We start from the raw sequence: 17,182 nt of genomic DNA, 5'->3' as shown, positions 1-17,182 counted from the left end.
GTGACTATTTTAAAGCCTAAATGACTAGCTATTTTGAGGACTTTAAGAAATCCATGAAGCAAAGAATGAGAATACTAGTTTCATCAGTACAACAACATGTCACTGACATATGCTTTTTGGTTGACATTGACTTCACATACATTCAAGCTATAGTACAAAGTGGTAAGATAGCTTAGGCGACTAGGTTATGAGTTGGATGTGGACCAAGCATTAGCTACAATCACTACACTACTTACAAAAGATATTAACAAAGTTGCCAAACCTTTTGGCATATATGATGTAGTAAAGTCAAGGGTTGAAATAGACTTGAAGACAACCTCTGTAGTAAAAAGGAAAGAAAAATTGGTAAGGAAAATCAAGAAGAAGGTTGGAGTAGACATTGAGGTAGCAAGTACAACAAAAGAAGAAAAAGAATAAAATAGTGAGGAAGAAGAAGAACAAGGGAAAGGCCCTATGGAACTCACATAGGGACTAGGAGAAGATAAGGAGGAAGGAGTTAAGGAAGAAGAAGTGGAGGAAGCACCTACACAAGTCGAGAAAAATAAGAGAAAGGCTAAAACTTAGCCTTTAACTCAGCCCAAACCAAAGAAGGTTATCAAGCCCACTCAAGCCAAACCTAAAAAATCAACAGGGTGATCCCACAATAATGGGTTCCACTTTTTGACCAATTTTGACACTGAAATCAATATTTTTGCAACAAACGTCACGTTCAAGTGACTATATCTCCAAAACTATAAATAACTTCAAGATGACATAAACTAGTGATTTTGAGTACTTTGTTCCTACTTTGTAACCATATTTTTTAATCTAAAAAAAAAAATATTTATGTCAATTTTTTTTATCTCCTCCAAAAAGTGGTACATAATAAAATTCAATATTTTAAAAAGTGACAGTCCGTTTGACACACATAACTTTTTTTTATAGAATCGATAATGAAGCAATTATTTCAGTGTTAGATTCGTAACATCAATATCAAGTGTCTGCATTTGGTTTGATTTATTTTTGTTGAATATTGTATAGTTTATGAAGTTTTGAAGTGACATGAACCGTAATTCAGACATACGTTCCATTTGACACAGATAATTTGAAGTCAATTTATCATAAACCATTTTTTTTTTTTGAATAAAAAGGTATCTCAATAAGCCAGTGCTTCCATATTTTTCAAAAAAAATTTGACCTAATTTACTAATTTTCCTGAGGTGTCAAAGTCGGTTGATGTTCAATCGGTAATGAACCTATAATGAGTTAAACTCATATTTGAAAGTCTTAATGATTAAATTATGTAATAAAATTATAGTCATTGGAAAGCTTGCTCCAGCAGCACATTTTGACATTTTTTATTTTACAGTAGGAGATCATTCTCCTACAATTATGGCAGTCAAAAGAGAAAAAAGAAAAAAGAAAAAGAAAAAAAGGTTAAAATTTTTGTGATTTTGCATGTTCGTGCAAACATGGCATTCGCGCGAACACATTTACCATGTTCGTGAGAACGTATGTTTGCACGAACATATATATCACATATGTTCGTGCGAACATGCGAAATATGTTCACGCAAACATATGGTAAACTCAATTTCTCATTTTGCGATTTTTTCATTTTTGTTCGTCCCACTAAAGTGGAACCCATTATTGCGGGTTCACCCAAAAATAAGGGATACTACAAGGGCATCAACACAAAAGGCCAAGGAGAAAATAATAGAGAAAAAGAAGGCCACTGAACAGACTGGTGAAGTATAGAAGAAAAGAAGAAAATATGTAACCCAACCATATTCTAATGAGGAGAGAACATAGTCAGAAGACATCAGCCAATTTTGAGTGGTAAGCCATCCTCCCAAATCTGCCATAGATAAACTTTGTGAAAATATAAAGAATGAAAATTTGAATGATTTAAAGAGTCTTGATTTTAATAAGCTCAATAGAGAAGAGAAAAATAAAGTAGAAGAATCTGTGTATGCCATGATGGAAGAATTTAAGAACATACCTCTAGAGCTTGACAATAACATGCCTAGAGAATTCAATGAGATAGTTGAAAATAAATGGCATTATTGTTTGAAAATGGAGAAGGAGATCAAATAATCTACCTTAGCTCAAGTAATGCTTGACCTAACAAGAGTTCAAATAAAAAATGCCAATAAGACACATGGTGACAAATTTTCTCCTATGTATAGAGCCTTCAGCATCCTATGAAATAAAATTGAGGATGTAGTGAATAAATCTACATTACTGTGGAAATCAATCTACAAGGTGATTGATGATGAGGATGAAGAGGAAAATAAGGAAAAATCCAATACAAAGGATAAAGAGGAGGCTAAGAAAATAGAAAGGAGAGAATATGAAAAGAAAGAGGTGGAAGAGAAAGGTGAAGTAGAGAAGAAAGGAGGGGAAGAAGATAAGGAAAAAGGAGAGGAGGAAACATAAAAAGGAGAAGACATGGAAACAACTAAGCAACAAGAGCAGCAAGAGGAACAAAGTGTGCAAGACACACAAATGCCACCTCCTAGCCCTCCTCATGCAACCATTACATCTATAGAAGCCATAATAGTCAAGGATGCTACAAATAAATCATATCAATATGTCAATCCATTAACTGTAGAGGATCTCTCCAAGATCCTTGACCAATCTACCCATCAAACCAGGTTATACATGAACTCTGTATTGGTCAGTGTTGATGTGATACAAAAGGCAGTAGCTAACCCAACTAGAGTCAAAATGAATCCACAAGAACCACCTTCTATCTCTAAGGCCACTAGCACACAACTTCTACTACTTCCACCACCACCTCCACCAAGTGCAACAAGTGACATAGCAAGTGATACTATTCAGATGCCAAGTGTAGAAGAAGGGAAACACACAAGGTTAACATGACAGACTTCTACATCTAATCCTATAGTACAAGAAATAGATACACCCCCAATAATTGTGATTGATCAAGGGAAGTTAGAAGAGGAAAAGGAGAATACAAAAAAAGATGAGGAGTAGGCTGCAATTCAAACATTGATTGAATTACCTAAAATAGGCACTCCTACACAAACTCATCAGAAGTCGAGCACTAAGATGATATCATTGCAAATCTCTACACCAAGCTCAAGCTCTAAAGGGTTTTCAAGGTACTTCACTATGGAGACCCTGAGCTTGATGAAGAGATTGTTATACCTTCTTATGATTCCAAGACCCTAACCATTGAGAAGATCACTGAGATGTAGAATGCATTGGATAGGAGAAAAAGATAGGAATTACTTAGAAAAGAGTATAAGTATAATCAAGCATTGAATGAGGTTAAGGACATCTTGATTGATGCCTTTAGCTTGTAGTCACCAGATGAAACAAAGCCAATAATGGAGCAACTATCAAATGTAGTTGACTAGGTGACCAATGAAGACTAGGACACAAATGTTAAACTCATGGAATGGTCAGAAAGAAAGTTTCAAGGAAAAGTAAATGAGAAGATATCAACTGATATAGCATTAGCACAGGTGGAGTTGGCTAAGAAAATTGAGAAGGGTAAAGTTGTACTTAAGAATATTTTCTCATTGTACAAAAAATTATTTGATTTTTCCAACTTCACACAAGAGACCAGCCAACATATATTGAGCTCGGAGAGAAATCTTAAGATTTCTAGCATGCAACTACACACCAATCCAACTCAAAGTGAGAAGCATTTTACTCAATTACTTCACACTCAAAGAGAGTTAGCTACACTTATAGTAGATGAGGCTAATATAAAGGACAAACTAACGCAGATTCAATCCTCCATCACCCCACATTTGGAGATCCTCCACAAAGAGAAAGTATATGCTCAAATAGTCGTAAAGAAAGATCCTAATCTTTTTACACTTGATGGACTTGTACATCTTGCTGCAGAGACTACCATCTAGAATAAGTCACTTGAAATTGCTTTGGAGAATTGGGATGCATCTCTAAAAATGATCATGGAGGTAATTAGTTCATTTTTGGCTATGTATGGTATTACTCCTTAGAACCCTTTGACATAAGTGTCAAAAAGGGGGATATATATGTTTTGGGGGAGAATTAATAATAGGGGGAGATATAATATTTTGATGAAGATATAACTAAGGGAGACAATACTATATATTTTGATTACATTCTTTTGAAGAAAACAAAGGGAAAGATTGTAGATAGCCAAAAAGGAGGAAGACATAATGTGCAAATAGTATGGGCAAAGAAATAATGTTTTGGGGGAGATACAAAATTTTGGGAATTATATGGAAGATAGCTCTATTCCATATAAGCTCTAATATAGAATATAGGAATTCCATAGCTCTGATAAAGGAATATAGAACAAAGGTACAAAATATAGGAATAGGGCAAAAGAAAAAGAGTATTAGGCACATCAAAATAGAATTTTGAATGAAAATAGCAGAATTGGCTCCTGGGGAGTTATAAGGTATTTTGTTCCCTATAAAATATTGAAATTTTTTTGAAATTTTGCATGTATGCTGAGCAGAAAGAAAAATGTACTCATAAGGACAGATCAATAATGTACAATTAAGTGTTTTTGACACTTATGTCAAAGGGGGAGATTGTTGGTCTCAAAATGGTTTTGACATTCAAGTGTCAACACACTTAACCAATTGTCCTATACATGTTTAGTACACTATATATGTGAAGCTCCAATATGTGTCGAACCAGAATTTCAATAGGTGTTGAGTGACAACAGATTCCAAGTAATCAATAGATGTTGAGTGATACATGTGCTAAGCAAGATAGAGTGTAATAGGTGCTGAGTGAACCAAGATAGTATATGTTCTGAGCACTAGTAATCCGGCATGTGCCAAGTAACATAGAATCAACATATTACTTTGTGCCTTCATAAACTTAGATGTAAAACTATTTTTGGATGATTCATGAAGAAATAAGAAGATACGATCGAATCTTTATATTTACATATGTTACCAGCATGCAACCAATCAAAAAATTGAAGACAACATGCAACCAATGGGCCAAATCTAAGGATTTGAGCAGAATTTTGAGTTCATAATTTCATTACAAACCCTAAAGTCCACAAAGTCTTTATAATGAGATTTAGACACCATAATTTTGATTTGCAAATGTTATTGAAGGTGTTGTCAAGGAAGTTGCTAAGCAGATAGAAAATTGTAGAACAAATCAAGCAATAGGGGTGTCAAGGACTTAGTGAATTGAGCAACAATTAAACATTTAATTGATAAGAACAACACAAGGGATAAGAATAGAGATTAGATTAAGCAAGGATCACATCAGAGAGAGTAGATCAAGTGCCTGAATCCAACAATTCAAGATTGCTTACTATCAAGTTAATGATTCTAATACTTTCTAGCAATTGTATTAGAAGCTGGAAATCCTATATTGATAGGTTATATTAACAACTAGGTGGGAGAACCTTTGCGAAGGTGTTTGAAAGTCCTAAGAAATTAGGTGGGCATAAAAAAATTTTGTAAATCCTTTAATAGGGTGAAACTTCATGTAAAGTGTTTGTAAATCCTTTAACCAAGTCACTATTGACACAGTGTAAAGCCTTTAACATGGCATACCATTAGAAATGGTCAAAAAATTATTTCTGCAGTGATTTTGTGGGTATCATCCCCACCCCAATTTTACCTTTGTATTCCTAGAGGGTTTATAGGTTACCAAATTCTTGGTGTTATGTGTTGATGCATGCTTTCATTTTGTGTTTGTTTATATGTTTACATCATGCAGTTTACTTTTGGTTATGTGATTAAAATGATTTGAAAAGGTTAAAAACTAGTTACTGTTGATTCACCCTCCCCTTGCCCCCCCTCCTCAGAAGTAATCTTCCCATTTGAATATTCAAACATAAATCTGTGTAATGTTGAATTTGTTTACAACATTGTGCTATGATAAAAAAAATCATTGTAGTTAAACATATGTGAGCTATCTTCTAGAGATTCTAGCCCACTTGATATAATTAAACAAATGTAGTGTCTAGTAGTTTTGGACTTTATATCAAAAAGATGTAAGAAAATAATCTATAAGAAATTGAATGTATTTTCTAAACTAATATGCCTTATCTAGAGAAAATAATAATTGATTGGTGAAAATTTTGGATTTTAGTGTAGTACTACAAAAATTTCAAGGCAAAAATAAAAAGCAGGTGTATGTCTGACCACCTTAATCAAAATCAAATGATAATATTTTTTTAATATAATTATAGATATAAAAAGTAGACTCATGCCCGGATGTGACGCATATTTTTGGGTATTATTATTCCAAATAAATAATTAAATATGAATTTTCTACAAAAAAATTTTAGAAAAAAAATCCTGTGTCTGAACACCTTAACTAATAGAAAGTTTTACCAAATTAAATTTTTTATTTTATTTTTCTTATACTAGGCAAAGCATAGAATGTGACACAACTTTTGGATTTTAAAAATGTTATATCGTTCGAAAGTTATAGCCATTTTTTAATTAGTATGTCAATTAGTACTTTACAATCATCTTCATTGAAAATTAACTAATAAATACTTATCAAACTCATAATTTGACTACAATTATATCGATGGAATCTTGATAGTGTTATAAAAAAACCCTTCGCGTTTCATTTAATTTTGATAAAAATAACATTATCAGATGGCTATCCAAAGTCTGAGTCTCAGTGAAACCCTTCTCAAACACGTTTTTTGGGTTGACCGAATAGGCTTGGTAAATACCAAGCATAATCAAATACCCAAATTCAAATCGGGTATCTGATTTAAAATTGGATACGCTATTTGAAATTGAATATCCGATCACTAACAAGAATTTTCAATAGACATTTGGAGGGAAATTTGGGAGGAGAGATTTTTTTTCAATTTTAAATTTGGAGGGAGGGAAATTTGAGAGGAAATAAATTTAAGAGAGAAACTTTAGACTGTTTTAGAGGGAAATTTATGTAGGAAAAGCGTGGACATTGATATTATTATTATTGATATTATTATTATTATTATATATTATTATAATAATAATTATATAATAGTAATATGTATGATTGTTATTATTAAATATAATATAGTTATAAATATAATAATAATAATTATAACTAAATGTAATATAGTAATATATATGATAAATATTATTATTAAATATATATAGCAATTTTATATGACTATTAACATATATAATAATATATATAGTTAATATTATTATTAAATCTATAATCTAGTAACATATATGATTATTATTGTTACATAATCTAATAATATATTATTATTATACTAAAATATTATATAATTATTAAATATAATATTGTCATAAAATGCATCATTTTGGTGCATTTCATGACAACATATGATCCTAGGGAGCCTAGTGACCCCTTTCGATGCATTCCTAATGGGTCCCTAGGGGTCTTAGGGGTCCTAGGAATATACATTATCATGGAATGTGTCGAAATAGGTCATAGGTCATATTATGGCCCCTTTCAACCCATATAAATGATTTTAATATGTTCCTAAGGGTCTTAGGACCCCTAGCGACATATGCCATCATGAAATGTGTCGAAAGGGGTCATAGTTTATCCTATCCCCCCTTTCGACCCATATAAATGAGTATAATATGTCCCTAGGAGTCCTTGGACCCCTAGAGACATATATCGTCATGGAATGTGTCGAAAGGGTCATAGGTCATCCTTTGGCCCCTTTCGACCCATATACACGATTATAATATGTCCCTAAGGGTCCTTGGACACCTACACACATATGTTGTCACAAAATGTGTCAAAAGAGGTCATAAGTCATCCTACGACCCCTTTCAACCCATCTAAATAATTATAATATGTCCCTAGGGGTCCTAAAACCTCTAGAGACATATGTCATCATGAAATGTGTCAAAAGGGGTCATAGGTCATCCTATGACCCCTTTCGATCCATATAAACAATTATAATATGTCCCTAGGGGTTCGAGGACCCCTAAAGACATATGTAGACACCTAAAAAAATATGTTGTAACAAAATGTGTTAAAATGGGTCAACCCATAAAAATAATTATAATATATCCCTAGGGGTCCTAGGATCCCTAGAGACATATTTTGTCATGGAATGTGTCAAAAGGGGTCATAGGTCATCCTATGATCCCTTTCGACCCATATAAATGATTACAATATGTACTTAGGGGTGTTAGGACCCCTAAAAACATATGTCATCATAGAATCTGTCGAAAGGGGTCACAGGTCATCCTATGGCCCCTTCCAACCCATATAAATGAGTATAATATGTCCCTAGGGATCTTAGGACACCTAGAGAGATATGCCATCATGGAATGTGTCGAAAGGGGTCAAAGGTACTCCTATGACCCCATTTGACCCATATAAATGATTACAATATGTTCCTAGGGGTCCTAGGACCCCTAGTGACATAAGTCATTATGAAATGTGTTGAAAAGGGTCATAGGTCATCCTATAATCCCTTTCGACCACTATAAACAATTATAATATGTCCCTAGAGGTCCTAGGACCCCTAGAGACATATGTTGTAATAAAATGTGTCGACCCATATAAACAATTATAATATCCCTAGGAGTCCTAGGACCCCTAGAGACATATGTCATCATGAAATGTGTCGAAAGAGGTCATAGGTCATCCTATGGCCCATTTCAACCCATATAAATAATTATAATATGTCCCTACGGGTCTTATGACACCTAGAGACATATGTCATCATCGAATGTGTTGAAAGGGGTCATAGGTCACCTTATGTTCCCTTTTGACCATATACAAGATTATAATATGTTTGTAGGAGACCTAGGACCCCAAGAGACATATGTCATCATGGAATGTGTCGAAAGGGGTCATAGGTCATCCTATTGCACCTTTCAACCCATATAAATGATTATAATATGTCTCTAGGGGTCCTAAAAGGGGTCATAGGTTATCGTCTAACCCCCTTTGATCCATATAAATGATTTTAATATGTGAGTATGGGTCCTAGGACCCCTAGGGACAGATGTCATCATGGAATGTGTCGAAAGGGATCAGAGGTCATCATGTGACCCCTTTCAACTCATATAAATAATTACAATATGTCCCAAGGGGTCCTGGGAGCTCTAGGGACATATGTCATCATGGAATGTGTCGAAATGGGTCATAGGTCATCCTTTGACCCCCTTCGACCCATATAAATGATTCTAATATATACCTACGCATTAGAAACTCTAGAGACATGTCATCATGGAATGTGTCAAAAGGGGTAACAAGTGATCTTATGACCCCTTTTGACTTGTATAAATGATTATAATATGTCTCTAGGGGTCCTAGAACCCCTATGGACATATGTCATCATGGAATGTGTCGAAAGGGGTCAAGGTCATCTTGTGACACCTTTCGACCCATATAAACAATTCTAATATGTCCTTAGGGGTCCTATGAACCCCTTTGATCCATATAAAACATTCACCCCCTAGAAACATATGTCATCATGGAATGTGTCCATTTTATGACCCTTTTTGACCCAAATAAACAATTACAATATGTCCTTAAGGATCTTAGGACAACTAGAGACATATGTTGTAATAAAATATTTTGAAAGGGGTCATAGGTCATCTTATGGCCCCTTTCAGCCCATATAAATGATTATAATATGTCCCTAACGGTCCTAGGACCTCTAGAGACATGTGTCATTATGGAATGTGTCAAAAGGGGTCATAGGTCATCCTATGGCCCCTTTCAATCCATATAAATGATTATAATATGTCCCTCAGACCCCTAGAGATAATTGTGAACATGGAATGTGTCGAAAGGGGTCATAGGCCATCCTATGGACCCTTTCAACCCATATGAATGATTATAATATGTCCCTAGGAGTCCTAGGACCCCTCGAGACATATGTCATTATAGAATGTGTCAAAAGGTGTCATAAGTTATCTTATGACCCCTTTTGACCCATATAAATGATTATAATATGTCCGTAGGGGTAATTGGTCATCCTATGACCACTTTCAAACTAGATAAATGATTAGGGTATGTTCTTAGGGGTCTTAGGACCCCTAAAGACATATGTTGTAATAACATGTGTTGAAAGGGGTCATAGGTCATCCTATGACCCTTTTTCGACCAATATAAATGATTCTAATATGTTTGTAGGGGTCTGAGGACCCCTAAAGACATATGTCATAATAGAAAGTGTCGAAAGGGGTCATAGGTCATCCTATAAACCTTTTCGATCGATATAAATAATTATAATGTGTCTCTAGGTGTCCTAGGACCCCTAGAGACATATCTCATCATGGAATGTGTCAAAAGGGGTCAGAGGTCATCCTATGACCCACTTCAATCAATTTAAATGATTCTAATATGTCTCTAGGGGTCCTACGACCCGTAGAGACATATGTCATTATGAAATGTGTGAAAGGGGTCATAAGTCATCCTATGTCCCTATTCGACCCATATAAATGATTCTAATATGTCCCTAGGGGTTGTAGGATCTCTAAAAACATATGTCATCATGGAATGTGTCAAAAGGGGTCATAAGTCATCCTATCACCCCTTTTCACCCATATAAAAAATTATAATATGTCCCTATGATTTTTAGGACCTTTAGAGACATATGTTGTAATAAAATGTGTTGAAAGGCATCATAGGTCATCTTGTGGCTCCTTTCAACCCATATAAATTATTACAATATGTCCCTATGGATCTTTGGACCCTTAAAGACATATGTCATCATGAAATGTGCTGAAAGGGGGTCATAGATCATCATATGGTCCCTTTTGACCCATATAAATGATTCTAATATGTCCCTAAGGGTCCTAAGACCCCTAGAGACATATGTCATCATAGAATGTGTCAAAAGGGGTCATATGTCATTCTATGACCCCCTTTGACTAATATAACTAACTCAACCACTAGAGACATATGTCATCATGAAATGTGTTGAAAGGGGTCATAGGTAATCCTATGACCCCTTTCAACCTATATAAACAATTATAATGTGTCCCTAGGGATCCTTGGACCCCTTGAGACATATGTTGTAATAAAATGTGTCGAAAAAGGTCATAAGTCATCCCATGGTTCTTTTCGACCAATATAAATGATTCTAATATGTCCCTAAGGGTCCTAGGACCTCTAAAGACATATGTCATCATGGAGTGTGTTGAAAGGGGTCATAGGTCATCCTATGGCCCCTCTCGACCCATATAAACGATTATAATATCTCCCTAGGGGTCCTAGGACCCCTAGAAACATATGTTGTAATAAAATGTGTCAAAAGGGGTCATAGGTCAATCTATGACCCCCTTCGACCCATATAAATAATTGTAATATTTTTCTAAGGGTCCTAGGACCCCTAAAGACATATGTTATCATGTAATGTGTCGAAATGTATCATAGGTCATCCTATGACCCCCTTTGATTGATATAAATGATTCTAATATGTCCCTAGGGGTCTTAGGACCCCTAGAGATATATGTCATTATGGAATGTGTCGAAAGGGGTCATAGCTAGTCCTCTAACCCCTTTCGATCCATATAAATGATTATATTATGTCATCATCGAATGTGTATAATAGAGTCATAGGTCATGCTGTAACCCCCTTCAATCCATATAAATGATTATAATATGTCCCTAGGGGTCCTAGGACCCTTAGCGACATATGCAATCATGAAATGTGTTGAAATGGGTCATAGGTCATCCTATGATCTCATTCAACTCATATAATTGATTCTAATATGTCCCTAGGGGTCCTAGGACCTCTAGGGACATATGTTGTCTTGAAATGTGTCGAAAGGTGTCATAGGTCATCCTATGACCCCTTTTGACCCATATAAATAATTATAATAGGTCCGTAGAGGTTCTAGGACCCCTAGAGACATGTGTCATCACAAAATGTGTTGAAAAGAGTCATAGGTAATCTTGTCACCCCCTTCGACCCATATAAATGATTCTAATATGTCTCTAGGGGTCCTAGGACCCCTAGAGATGTATGTCATCATGAATTTTTTTGAAAGGGGTGATAGGTCATTTTATGACCCGCTTCAACCCATGTAAATGATTCTAATATATCCCTAGGTGTCCTAAGTCCCTTAGTAACATATTTTATCATGGAATGTGTCAAAAGGGGTCATAGGTCATCCTATGACCCCTTTCTACCCATATAAATAATTATAATATGTCACTAGGGGTCCTAGGACCCCTAGAGACATACATTGTAATAAAATATGTCAAAAGGGGTTATAGGTCATCCTATGGCCCTTTTTGACTCATATAAAATATTATAATATGTCCCTAGAGGTCCTTAGACCCCTAGAGACATATGTTGTCATGAAATGTGTCGAAAGGGGTCATAGGTCTTCCTATGGCCTCTTTTGACCCATAAACGATTCTAATATGTCCCTAGGGGTCCTAGGACAACTAGGACACCTAGAGACATATGTCATCATGGAATGTGTTGAAAAAGGTCATAAGTCATCCCACGAACTTTTTTGACTCGTATAAATGATTATGATATGTCCCTAAAGGTCTTAGAACCCCTAGAGACATATGTTATCATGGAATGTGTTGAAAGGGGTCATATGTAATCCTATGACCCGCTTCAACCCATATAAATAATTTTAATATGTCTCTAGGGGTCCTACGACCCCTAGAGACATATGTCATCATGGAATGTGTCGAAAGGGTTTATAGGTTATTCTATGACCCCTTTCAACCCATATAAACAACTATAATATATTCCTAGGTGTCCTAGAACCCCTAGAGACATGTTATCATGGAATGTGTCGAAAGGGGTCATAGGTAATCTTGTGACCCCCTTTGACCCATATAAATAATTCTAATATGTCCTTAGAGGTCCTAGGACCCCTAGAGACATATGTCATTATGGATTGTGTCAAAAAGTTTCATAGGTCATCCTATGTTCCCTTTCGACCCGTATTGATGATTCTAATATGTCCCTAGGAGTCCTAAGACCCCTAGAGACATATATCATCATGAAATTTGTTGAAAGGGGTCCTAGATCATCCTATAACCCCTTTCAACCCATATAAGCAATTATAATATGTCCCTAGGGGTCCTAGGACTCTTAGGGACATATGTCATCATGGAATGTGTCAAAAGGTGTCATAGGTCATCCTATGGCTCCTTTTGACCCCATATAAATGATTTTAATATGTCCCTAGGTGTCTTAGGACCCCTAGAGACATATGCCATCATGGAGTGTTTTGAAAAGGGTCATAAGTCATCCTATGACCCCCTTCAACCCATATAAACAATTCTAATATGTCGCCTAGAGACATATGTTATCATGGAATGTGTCGAAAGGGGTCATAGGTCATCCTATGACCCCATTCGACCCATATCAATGATTATAATATGTTGTTATAGTAACCAATACAAATAATTTAGTAAAAATAATAATAAGATAGTATAATAATCATATATATATATATATTAATTTATATATTATGTTTATAGATTATAATAATAAGAGTAACATAATATATTATCATATTTTAATAACATAGGTCATAATAATATTAATATATTATAGATTATAATTTATAGATGATAATAATAGTATATATATTAATAACAAACACACACACACATATAATATTACATTATTATGTTTAGTAATAATATAGTAATAATAATATAATATAATAATATATTATATTTATAGATTATAATAATAATAACATAGTATATTGTTATATATTAATAGTTACGTTATTATATTAAATAATAATAATTTAATTTAATTTAATTTCATATATATATATATATATATATAATATATATGGATTAGTCATAACTCATTAATTAGTCATATTATATATTTATAGATTATATATTATATATTTATATATTTCATAACTCAAATTAGTCATATAACTCAAATTCGTTTTTCCGTCCAATATTTTTGTGCTGACAATATTGGATATCCGATATCCAATTTTACTGGCATTATTTTCCAAAATATTCCCTATGACTACAGACTTGACAACATCTCTTTTTGTGCGTCTTTTTCATGGGTTTTAGAAAAAGTCACATTTTGGTGCCCAACCAATTGAGAAAAGTTTGATAATATAACCCTAGGTGTCTGATATTGTCATCTAAATGGGGAGCAAGAGTTCTCAAAAGGCTAAACACAAAAGGAAGGTATCCAATGAAGACATTGCAGCATATAGGGAAAGGGACAAAATAAAACACCGAAGGAAAATACAAGGTACGTTAAATGTTAGTCAAGTTGATGATGAATTAGTTAAAGGTAAGTCATAGAGTCAGATAATGAATATGTGCAATTCGAGAATAAAAATGTACCAATTGAAAACGATAATACTGGAATTGAAAATTTTGAGAATGCAAATTTTGAAGAGAAAATGCTACTAGGTCATAATGTAAATTATGTAATTGACCATACCGAACATGACAATGCATAGGAACCTAATGCATAAGAACCTTACATATCTCCTAATTATAATCAGTATGAAGGTTCTAGAATGTCAAAATGGATAATTGAAATTGATGAAATGATTATTACCAATTTGAAAGGGAAAAAATCAAAGAAAACCATTTGGCTCTGAGCTTCAAGACTATATAAGATATTTTTCGGCAACAAGATAGTCACAGAGCAATGTCAACTTTTTATGCACTTATTAAAGATGCAAAAGATGAGACCTATGCTTTCCAGTTTGAAGATTTGTGTCAATAAAAAGTTGGAAAAAAATGACATTATTGTGAAGAATCTTTTCAGTGCTCTTAGTAGCATTGGAAAAAATAGCTGGGAGAAGTATAATAGAGCTACTCAAAGGGTTATTACAACCTCTTTGGTAAGTCATCATTTGAGAAAGGGTAGATATATGAGACAAACCTGTATTGATTTGAAACTAAATCATACTACTTTGAGAAGAGCACTTAGTTGACAAGAGAGAATTGATGATCCTCTTCAAAATGAAACATCGGAATTTAGTGGGAGACTTTCACATTTTGATAAGAAGCTATCCAATGGTGTGAAGGAAGAAATTACACAATTTTGGCACTCTAGTTCACAAGTATCACCCAATGCTAAAGACATGTTAAAGTTGAGAATTGGCATCAGAGACCGCACGCCACATCCTAAACACTATTTGGAGCTAAGTCAAACTATGTTGTTCAAACAATTTAGAGAGAGTCATTCAAGTCTTCATATATCACAAAGGGCTTTTGAATCTTTGAAGCCATTTTATTGTGTGCCACTTAAAATTTGAAATACATGTTGCAAATATCATGTTGAGTTTTCTATACACCATGAAGTATTACACTCCATCTGTTTTACTTTGCATAGTAAAAAAATGTTGAAGAATTGTGGTGCTAGTGGGCTTCCAAAATCATCAAGAGACTTGCTAGATCAATTTTTATGTGGTAGAGTTGATGGTTGTTTCTTTTATAGAAATTCTTGCTTAAATGAGAAGTGTTTAGAATGTGGTGGCTTATCCAAGTTTGACACATGTTTCTATAAGGGGTGCGAACAAGATCTTGGAAAGAAAATAGTAAAAAAAAGGGTATATGAAATGGTGAAATACACATTGAAGAGTGGGGGTGAGGGCTTTAGATGTGAATTGGTTGGAAAAAAAATTAGTGTGGCTAGTTTTATTTTAGATTTCAAGGAAAATCTTTTCTACAAGTATGCAAGACATAGTCATAGGTATTAGTGGTTGGATCAATAATTTAGAATATGTAAAGAGAATTTTCTCATTGGAACTATTATATTAGTTGTTGATTTTGTTGAGAACTACACATTGCAACCTCAAAATGAGATGCAATCTCGGTATTACAACTCCATTTAGATTGATATTTTCATTCACATAACATATAAACATGCCTTTGATAGTGCGAAAGATAATCAAAATATTATTATAGAGTATCATTTTTATATGAATGATGATAGATCTAACTCTCATGAGTTTGTGCAACATTATTTCAAGAATTATTTTGATTTCTTACATGAGCATGCAATTGCTATTGATAGACATATCATTTGGTCAGATAACTATATAGGTCAATTCAAGAATGCTTGCATATTTTATTAGTTGTGTAGGATGCATGTAGAGAGGGGGGTGTCTCATATTTGGAGGTTTTTTGAGTCCAGCCATGGGAAAGGGGAACACGATGGAGCAGGGGCATGTGTGAAGAGAGCTTTAGTTAAGGAGCAATTGAAGATTTCAGTAGCATAGCTTCTTGATGCTCATAGCATCATTGATTAGTTTAGATTAGCATTATCATAGAGGGGACTCTTGATTTAGTGGTACATAGGTTCTTTTGGTTAGTTGAGGAAGGGTCCATAGGTGATAGCTCAGATTATGCTATAGTGAGAGACTCATCAAAAATGCATTCACACTAAAGCTCTAATTCTAGTACATGGACCATTTGGACATGACTACTAGCTTGCTTTTGTCCTAGTTGTTTTCAATGTGATTGGGATCATTGTGAGTTGAGTGAGTGGGTGGACACATGGGCTCCACATTATCTTACTCCATTGTCTATCATACCCTATATCAGAAATGATGACATGAAAAGTTCATTTGAGCATAACCATCTATCAAATCTACTTCAGCCAGGACATGTCTTTGCATTGATTGGACCATAGGGAAATGGTGAAAAATCCAATTATTGGTTAGCACATTGTGTAAGAGGTAAACAAAATCTTGCACAATCAATCACAGATGATGATGGATTTACATATCCTACTAGTTCAATGGTTGTCACTGGAACATAGCTACAAGCATACATGCTTAGAAGGAACAAAATTCCTGCATTTGAAGACTATCAGAAGCACAAAATAATTCTCATATATTCATATCTTATTATAGCAAGAAATGTAAAGTTGTTGAAGCATCAAGGAGGACCAAAAGTAAAAGAACTTTTTACTATTACTAATGCTGATCGTGAAGCCCTATTAGAGACCCTAAAATAGAGAGAAGACCCTACTAGAACACTCAAATAGGTATATTTACTTCTTATGTTATTTTCTTCATGATGATTCACTGAACCATTGATTATTGTGTTTAATACAATAAGTTACTATTTTTTTATGATATTGGAATGTAGGTACATCATGAAGAGTTGGGGGGTGGTGGGGGGGGGGGGGGGGCGTGTTGGGTAGAATTCCTAAGATTTATGATTTATTATGATGTAAAATGTGAAGTTTTTTTGTATATGGTTTTTGTAATAATGAAAAAGATAGATTAAATTAGTTACATATTCTAATTTGTATTTTGGTA

Source organism: Cupressus sempervirens, chromosome 5, assembly GCF_028749045.1.
Source record: "Cupressus sempervirens isolate cs-2001-9-10 chromosome 5, ASM2874904v1, whole genome shotgun sequence".
Taxonomy (NCBI): Eukaryota; Viridiplantae; Streptophyta; class Pinopsida; order Cupressales; family Cupressaceae; genus Cupressus; species Cupressus sempervirens.
The sequence above is the reverse complement of the archived record's forward strand: the minus strand, read 5'-3'. Positions refer to the sequence as shown.